Consider the following 7,361-nt stretch of genomic DNA (forward strand, 5'->3'; position numbering starts at 1 on the left):
TATTTTCAAAAGCACCACTAGTTTTTAAAAGTTGCAAGAACAAATACATGAGCTTTTTGATTTACCAAACGTAAAACGATATGTTTATGCTTTTGAAAAGTACAAGCACTTCTTCAAAAAATTTTACCAAACCAAACTTTCTATTAGTGTGAGAATTGATTAGCACCTCACAAAAAATGACGTGTCTTTCTATATAAGTCATGACTTGAAAATTAACAAAAGATTTATTTAGTGTACTTCTCTATTTTCAATTTATTTATTCTTATCTCTTTTTTATTTCCTTTTCTCGAAAGAACCATTTATAATATCAAGAGCTAGATTTTTTCTGAATAAATAGTTATTTCTGACCATGAAAGATTCGAGTGCAGATAAAATTGACCATGAAAAAATTTAACTAATGTTATATCCATAAAAAATTAAATTTTAAATTGACCCGTTAAAAAGACATGTTAGATTCCTACATTGCTCCAATCATCATCTTTAACCTCTTTTATTTTAGTCATGCCCGACTTGAAAATAAAACAAATTACAACTCTCAAATTCAAAACAATAACTGCACACACCAACTCCCTCCTAATTGTTTTCTACTACCACTAATCCTAATTAATGTTCGGAACCTACTCCTTCTACCACGTTGCTCTGTGGGTGAATCTAGATGGAATTGAGTTGCTGATTTGCGCTTGAGGGAGGAGCACTGTTATGTTGTCGGAGCACTGCCTGAGGAACTATTCCCTCTTCCTTGGTCACTGAGCATTTTGTCATATGATTTGCGCCTGAGGAAGGAGCACTGCTGACTACTGCGCCTGGTGCGGAATTTCTAACCACAAACTAACTGGCAATTGCACCGGGTCGTACCAAGTAATACCTCAGGTAAGTGAGGGTCGATCCCACGAGGATTGAAGGACTAAGAAACAATGGTTAAGTGATTCACTTAGTTAGACAAGCAGAAAATAGTGTTTGAGAGTTCAAAAGCATTAAACAGTAATTTCAAAATATCAGAAGACAGGCAAGTAAATAAGTTGGAAATAAAATATGGAGAAAGCAATTAAGACTTCAGAGTTATCTATTTTCCGGATTGACTTTTCTTATTAATTTATTTTAATCATGAAAGATTTAATTCATGGCAAACTATATGTGACTAGACCCTAATTCCTTAGACCTTTCTAGTCTCCTCTAATTTTCATCAACTGCCAATTCCTTGGTCAATTAATTCCAATTAGAGGGTGAAGTTTAATTCTAGTTATTATGCCACAAAAATCCTAATTATCAAAATATAAGAGGATTATATATCACGTATCCCATTAAGTCTAGATAATTAGAATTTAGGAGAAATTGTTTTCAAGCTGTTGTTCAAGTAAAGAGCTTTTCCAAGTTATACAAGAACTCAATTAGAAAGAGGGTCATACTTCCGTTCCACCAAAATTCATAAGATAAAGAACAAAAATAATTCTTAAATTATAAATCAATACATGAATTAAAATAGAAAAATAATAGAATCAATCCATACAAATAGACAGAGCTCTTAACCTTAACAGTGGATGTTTAGTTGCTTATGGTTCAGAGAGGAAAACTAGGATTCTGGTAAACTGTAAATTGGGCTGAGGTGGAATAATCCCCAAAAGAGAAGTTTCTTTTCTCTTTTATATCTAATCCTAATTAATTTAAAATCTAATTTCTAAAATTAAAATAATATCTTTTTCTATTTATATAAATTAAAGTTTAAATCAGAATTAATTATAGCAATCAGCAAGTCTTTAATTGATGGATGGGGACCACTTGCTTCGTAGGCTCCATGCCTAACTTGGGAAATAACAAGAAGTGTTCCCTTGATTCCTCCATTTTGAAGCCTCTAATATGTGTTTCCTGGGCCAAAAACTGGGTCAAAAATAGCCCAGAAATCGCCCCCAGTATTTTCTGCGTTTTCTGCACGTGGCGCATGTCACGCGTACGCGTCGATGGTCTTCTTTGCGTGTCACGCGTACGCATCAGGTACGCGCACGCGTCGCCGTGCAAATCTCCAAATCATGCGCACGCGTCGCTCCTCGCTGGTTATCTCCTCTTCTGCAGAACTCCATCAAATCCAGCCGAATGCTACCTAAAATAAACAGAGTTGCACAAAACTCAAAGTAGCATCCATAGTGGCTAAAAGATAATTAATTCTTGATTAAACTCAACAAATTTAATGCAAATTCACTAGGAAAAGATAAGAAAGATGCTCACGCATCACAACACCAAACTTGAATTGTTGCTTGTCCTCAAGCAACCAAACTAAGTGCAAGACTAAGATGTGAATTTGCATGAGAAGTGAGAGTTTAGTTATGCTTGTATCTCTTCTTAAAGTGGGATTTATCTATTGCAATTCTGAACAGTTTTGGCATCTCACTCTCCTTTGAATCAGAGGAATGTCAATGTCATGCGGAATTAGAATTCGGATCATATTATGAGTTTTATGATCTTTATACCTCAGTTAAATCCTTGAACACAGCAGATATCCCTTGATTCTCAATTAACTGGTGCTTTGCACCTTGAGCCTAGCCGTGACTTTAAATGTTCTGTCTCAAGGGTTAATTGACACAAGAACACCACAAGCACTTAACTAGGAAACTCTTTTCAAGTTCTGATTCTTTTTTCTTTCAGCTATTCCCAAATAGTGGTGCTTAAAGCCTTTGGCATACTCTACTAATTGCAGTTGATCTCGACTCTAAATGTTCTGTCTCAAGAATTACTTGACACACGAACACCACAAGCATATGACAGGGGAAACAACTCTTTGAGCTTTTAATCATGTCTGACCTCCCTAGTCATTGATGCTCAGAGCCTTGGACCTTGCTTTTATATCCTCTCTCTTTTTTTTGCTGTTTCTTTTGCTTCAAGGATTAACTGTCACTAATTTTTAGAAAATTCATAATACTTCTCTAAATTCCTTTTCCTTATACGTCAACATTCCTTGATTCAAATTCAAACATGCACGGTTTATGTCATGCATTCAGAATCACAGAGAACACCACCACATTTGATTAAATGAGACTACTCTAAAAAAAATAAACTCAATTTCTCATGCATTACATCCCCTTTTCTTCTTTCTTTTTGATTTCAAGCTCAGTGGGCAATACATGAGACACCTTTCAGAATTAGAGCAACTAACAAAAATTTTGAAAATAACAGAACTAAACTAGAACCTAAGAATTTATCTAATAAAGGATCATGCAATAAACGTGACAAAATAGTAGAAAACTGGAACATAACATAGTAAAAGCGGGAAGGAATATAGAATGAAAGGAATTCAACCACCTCAGTTAACCTAGTGGCCGTTTTAGTCTTCAGGCTATGCTTCTCCGTGAAGATGATTCGCCTCCCTTTGGCACTATAAAATTAAACAGAAAAACCATCAGCGAAGCGACAACACCAAACTTAAAAGTTTGCTTGTCCTCAAGCAAAGAAGAACTGAAAACAAAAACAAATAGTATGATGAAAGAAGAATAAAATGATAAAAGAACAAGAGAGGACTAGGATTTGGGAGGGAGAGAGAATGAAAATCAAAACTGGGCGGCGTACTAGTGGAGTTATGCGGCGCATGCGACGCGTACGCGTACAGCACGTGTATGCGTGGGTCGCCCAATTTTGAAAGTGACGTGTAAGCGTCTGGCACGCGTACACGTGCCCTTGGATTATGCGAATTGTGCGAAGGCATCCGCGTGCACGCACAACTCTCTGTTCGCGTGGCCTGGGAACCAAAATTCTCATATGACGCGTGCACATCATGAACGCGCATGCGTGGCTGGCCATTGATGCAAAGCACGCGCACACGTCGGGGACGCGTATGTGTGATCAAGTTTGTGCCTCTAGCACAGTTCCAGCCCCAAGCCAGCACAACTCTCTACCCAAACACTCATTGACGCCGATTTTCAGGATCACGCATACGCGTCAGGTACACGCACGCGTGGTGGCTAAAAGCGAAAACGACGCGCACGCGTTAATGACTCGTACGCGTGGGCTCGCTTGTGCGCAAGGCACGCCACCAGCACCACTCTTGCCCAACTCTCTGTTCAAATTTTATTTTTCTCGCACTCACATATGACGCGTACGCGTCAGTGACGCTTGCGCGTCGTGTGCTCATTTTTTTTAATTCTTCGAAGTGTTTGGTTCCTATTCTAAAATAGCTGCATGATAAGAATACACGTAAAACAAAGGAAAAACAATAAAACTCATTGAAATTCAAATAATAATAAAATCAGTTCAATGAAAATTAAACTAAGGATACGAAAACATCGGGTTGCCTCCCGACAAGCGCTTCTTTACCGTCACTAGCTTGACGGTCAACTCCTCTAAGGAGGAGGATCATAGGGGCTCAGCTCTTCATCCCTCACCTTGAACTTCTTTCCTGTGTCTCCATAAAGTAGTTCAATATGCTCCAGAGAGAGGATTCTGTTTACTGTATAAGTCCATACTGGATTCCTAGTCAACACCACCTTCATTCCTGGGGAGAAACCTTCAGTTGGGATCTTTTTGTTTCTCCATCCCCTAGGTATTTTCTTCTTTTTGGGAACCTCCTCTTTGGTGGATGATGCATTCCCAACACCAAACTTAGGTTTGATGTCAGGAGGAATTTTATTGATTGTCACCAAAGGAGGTTTGAGCTGCAGATTCTGCTGTCCGTCATCAGAGGGTTATTGAAGGTTTGGATCAATAAGCTCAGTCTGCATGCACCTCTCTTCTTCACCTGTTAAATGTATATCTTTGAAGACATGAAAGACTAGTTGCTCATCATGCACTCTAAGCACTAATTCACCCACTTCTACATCAATCAGAGCTCTTCCAGTGGCTAGGAATGGTCTTCTTAGAATTATGGAGGCATTCTCATCCTCCCCTGTGTCAAGAATCACAAAATATGCTGGGAGGAAGAACTTACCCACTTTGACCAAGATATTCTCCACTAATCTGTATGCAGGCTTCATAGATTTGTCTGCCATCTATAATGCTATCCTTGTGGGTTGTGCCTCTTGGATTTGCAGCTTCTTCATCAAAGACAAGGGCGTTAAATTGATGCTTGCTCCCAGATCACATAACGCTTTCTCAAAGGTTGTGCTCCCAATGGTGCATGGAATTTGAAAGCTCCCTGGATCTGGCATCTTCCTTGGCAAGTTATTCTGAATTATGGCACTACATTCCTTAGTCAGGACCACTGTCTCATCTCCCTTTAAAGGCTTCTTCTTTGACAACAATAAATTTGACATAGAGAGGAATTTGCTCCAAAACCTTAGTAAAAGGAATATTGATTTGCAACTTTCTGAAGACTTCCAAGAACTTTGAAAACTGCTTGTCCTTGGTCTCCTTTTGAAGTCTCTGAGGATATGGCATTTTAGGCTTGTACTTAGGAGCCTTTGGCAATGTAGGATAAGTGTCAAGAGAGTCTGGAAATGGGTTGTCCGCAAGCTTTGGAGGGATGTGCTCTACTTCTTCCTTCTTCTCCTCTGGAGCTTCTTTTTCAACTGGCTCCTCATTAACTTGTACTTCCATACTTGCCACTTGTCCACTTATCAAGGTGATAGCCTTGCATTCCTCTCTTGGATTTGGAATTGTGTTACCAGGAAGGCTATTAATGGTCCTCTTATCAATTTCATTAACTTTTGTGGCTAATTGACCCATCTGAATCTCCAAGTTTTGAATTATATTTGCAGACCTCTCAGGTATTTGCTTGCTCAGTTGGCCTATTTGTACCTCCAAGTTTCTAATGGAGGCTCTTCCTGCATAAAACTCCTCATCATCTTCCAATTAGAATCTTGTTGGGATTGAGAGTTTGTCTGCTGAGGTGGTTGTTGTTGATGAGATTGAAATTGGCGGTTATTATGATTGTTATATTGGAAACCGCCATGAGAATTATTATTGAAATTCTGAGATCTCTGAGGTTGGTCCATCCACCCAAGATTGTATGTATTAGAGTATGGATCATTATTGGCTAGGACCACTCCCATGTAATTTACCTGTTCAGAAAAAGATTAAGCATAATCATAATTCTCATTTTGTACAAAATTACCTATCATGTCATAAGAGACCTCTTGAAGTGGATTTTGTGTGTTGATAGCTGAGACTTGCATTCCACCCATCTGTTGAGTAAGTAGATTTATTTGCTGAGACATAAGCTTGTTCTGAGCAAGAATAGCTGATGGAAAGCAGAAGCTGGTGAATTAAAAATTTATTAAAATGGTTACGTTGCAAGTATAGTTCTTAACTCACTGAAAATCTGCCTATCAATTTAGAAATGTGTCACAGAAAGTTTAAATTAAAATTACTGGGAGTTTTAAGTCCCAGGTCGTCTCCCAACGAGTTGCAGAAAAGTGTGCTGTTTTATTAATCAGATGTTCTAAGAAGTTGAGCTAGGTAAATTGAAAATTAAATTGAGGAATTTTAAATAATATAAATAAAAGCCTTGACTGGGAATCGATTGGTTAGAATCTCTATCATTGATGGTGTGATTGTAAGATTAATTTATAATTAATGGTTGTTCTGTTTGGTTATCCCTTACTAGGTAAGGAAAAGTCAAACAAGTGGGAATGCCAGATCTGTTCACAAGTTGCAACCCACTTAGTTCAAAGGGATTGGCGTCGGTGACAGGATAGCAATCCAACATTTAACCTAATTACAAATTTTCTTTCAATCCTTCCAACTCAAGAGTTCCTTTTAATCAACTCCCCATCAAGTAAGGAAACTACTCACGCATTGTAAATAAAGAATCCATAGCATATGAAAGGGAATTAAAAGAAGACATGATTATTGGAATAGAAATTGAATTAAAAAGAAATAATCCTTGCATTAATTAATCATAAAAGTATCTGAATGACAAAATTGAACATAACAAAGAACATGAAAGATTAAAACCAAGTTAAGAGAACAAACTAGAATGATGAAGTCTTGATGAGGAAATAACTCTTCTCAATGTTCCAATGCTAAGACCAATTGAAAATTAAAATCCTAAAAACTAGAGAGAAAAACCTAAGAGAGTGAAAAACTAGATCTAAAACTACTGAATGAGTGTCTCTCCTTTGTTTCTGCATATTCCCTGACTCTAGTCTGTTGTTCCGGGCCGAAAACTGGGCCGAATTAAGGTCCAAAATTGCCCCCGGCGGATTCTACAGATTATGCAGATCGCACAGGTCACGCGATCGTGTCGTCCATGCGGACGCGTCGCTTGCGCTTTTTCCTCTCCACGTGTTCGCGTCGTCCACGCTACCGCGTCGCTTGCGCTTTCCAATCCGCGCGGCCGCGCAGGCCATGCGGCCGCGTCACTGCGATTTGTGCTCCTTCGCGCGGTCGCATGAGCCATGCGACCGCGTCCCTTCTCGCTGGTTATCTCCTCAAATTCT

Source organism: Arachis ipaensis, chromosome B05 (assembly GCF_000816755.2).
Source record: "Arachis ipaensis cultivar K30076 chromosome B05, Araip1.1, whole genome shotgun sequence".
NCBI classification, from domain to species: Eukaryota; Viridiplantae; Streptophyta; class Magnoliopsida; order Fabales; family Fabaceae; genus Arachis; species Arachis ipaensis.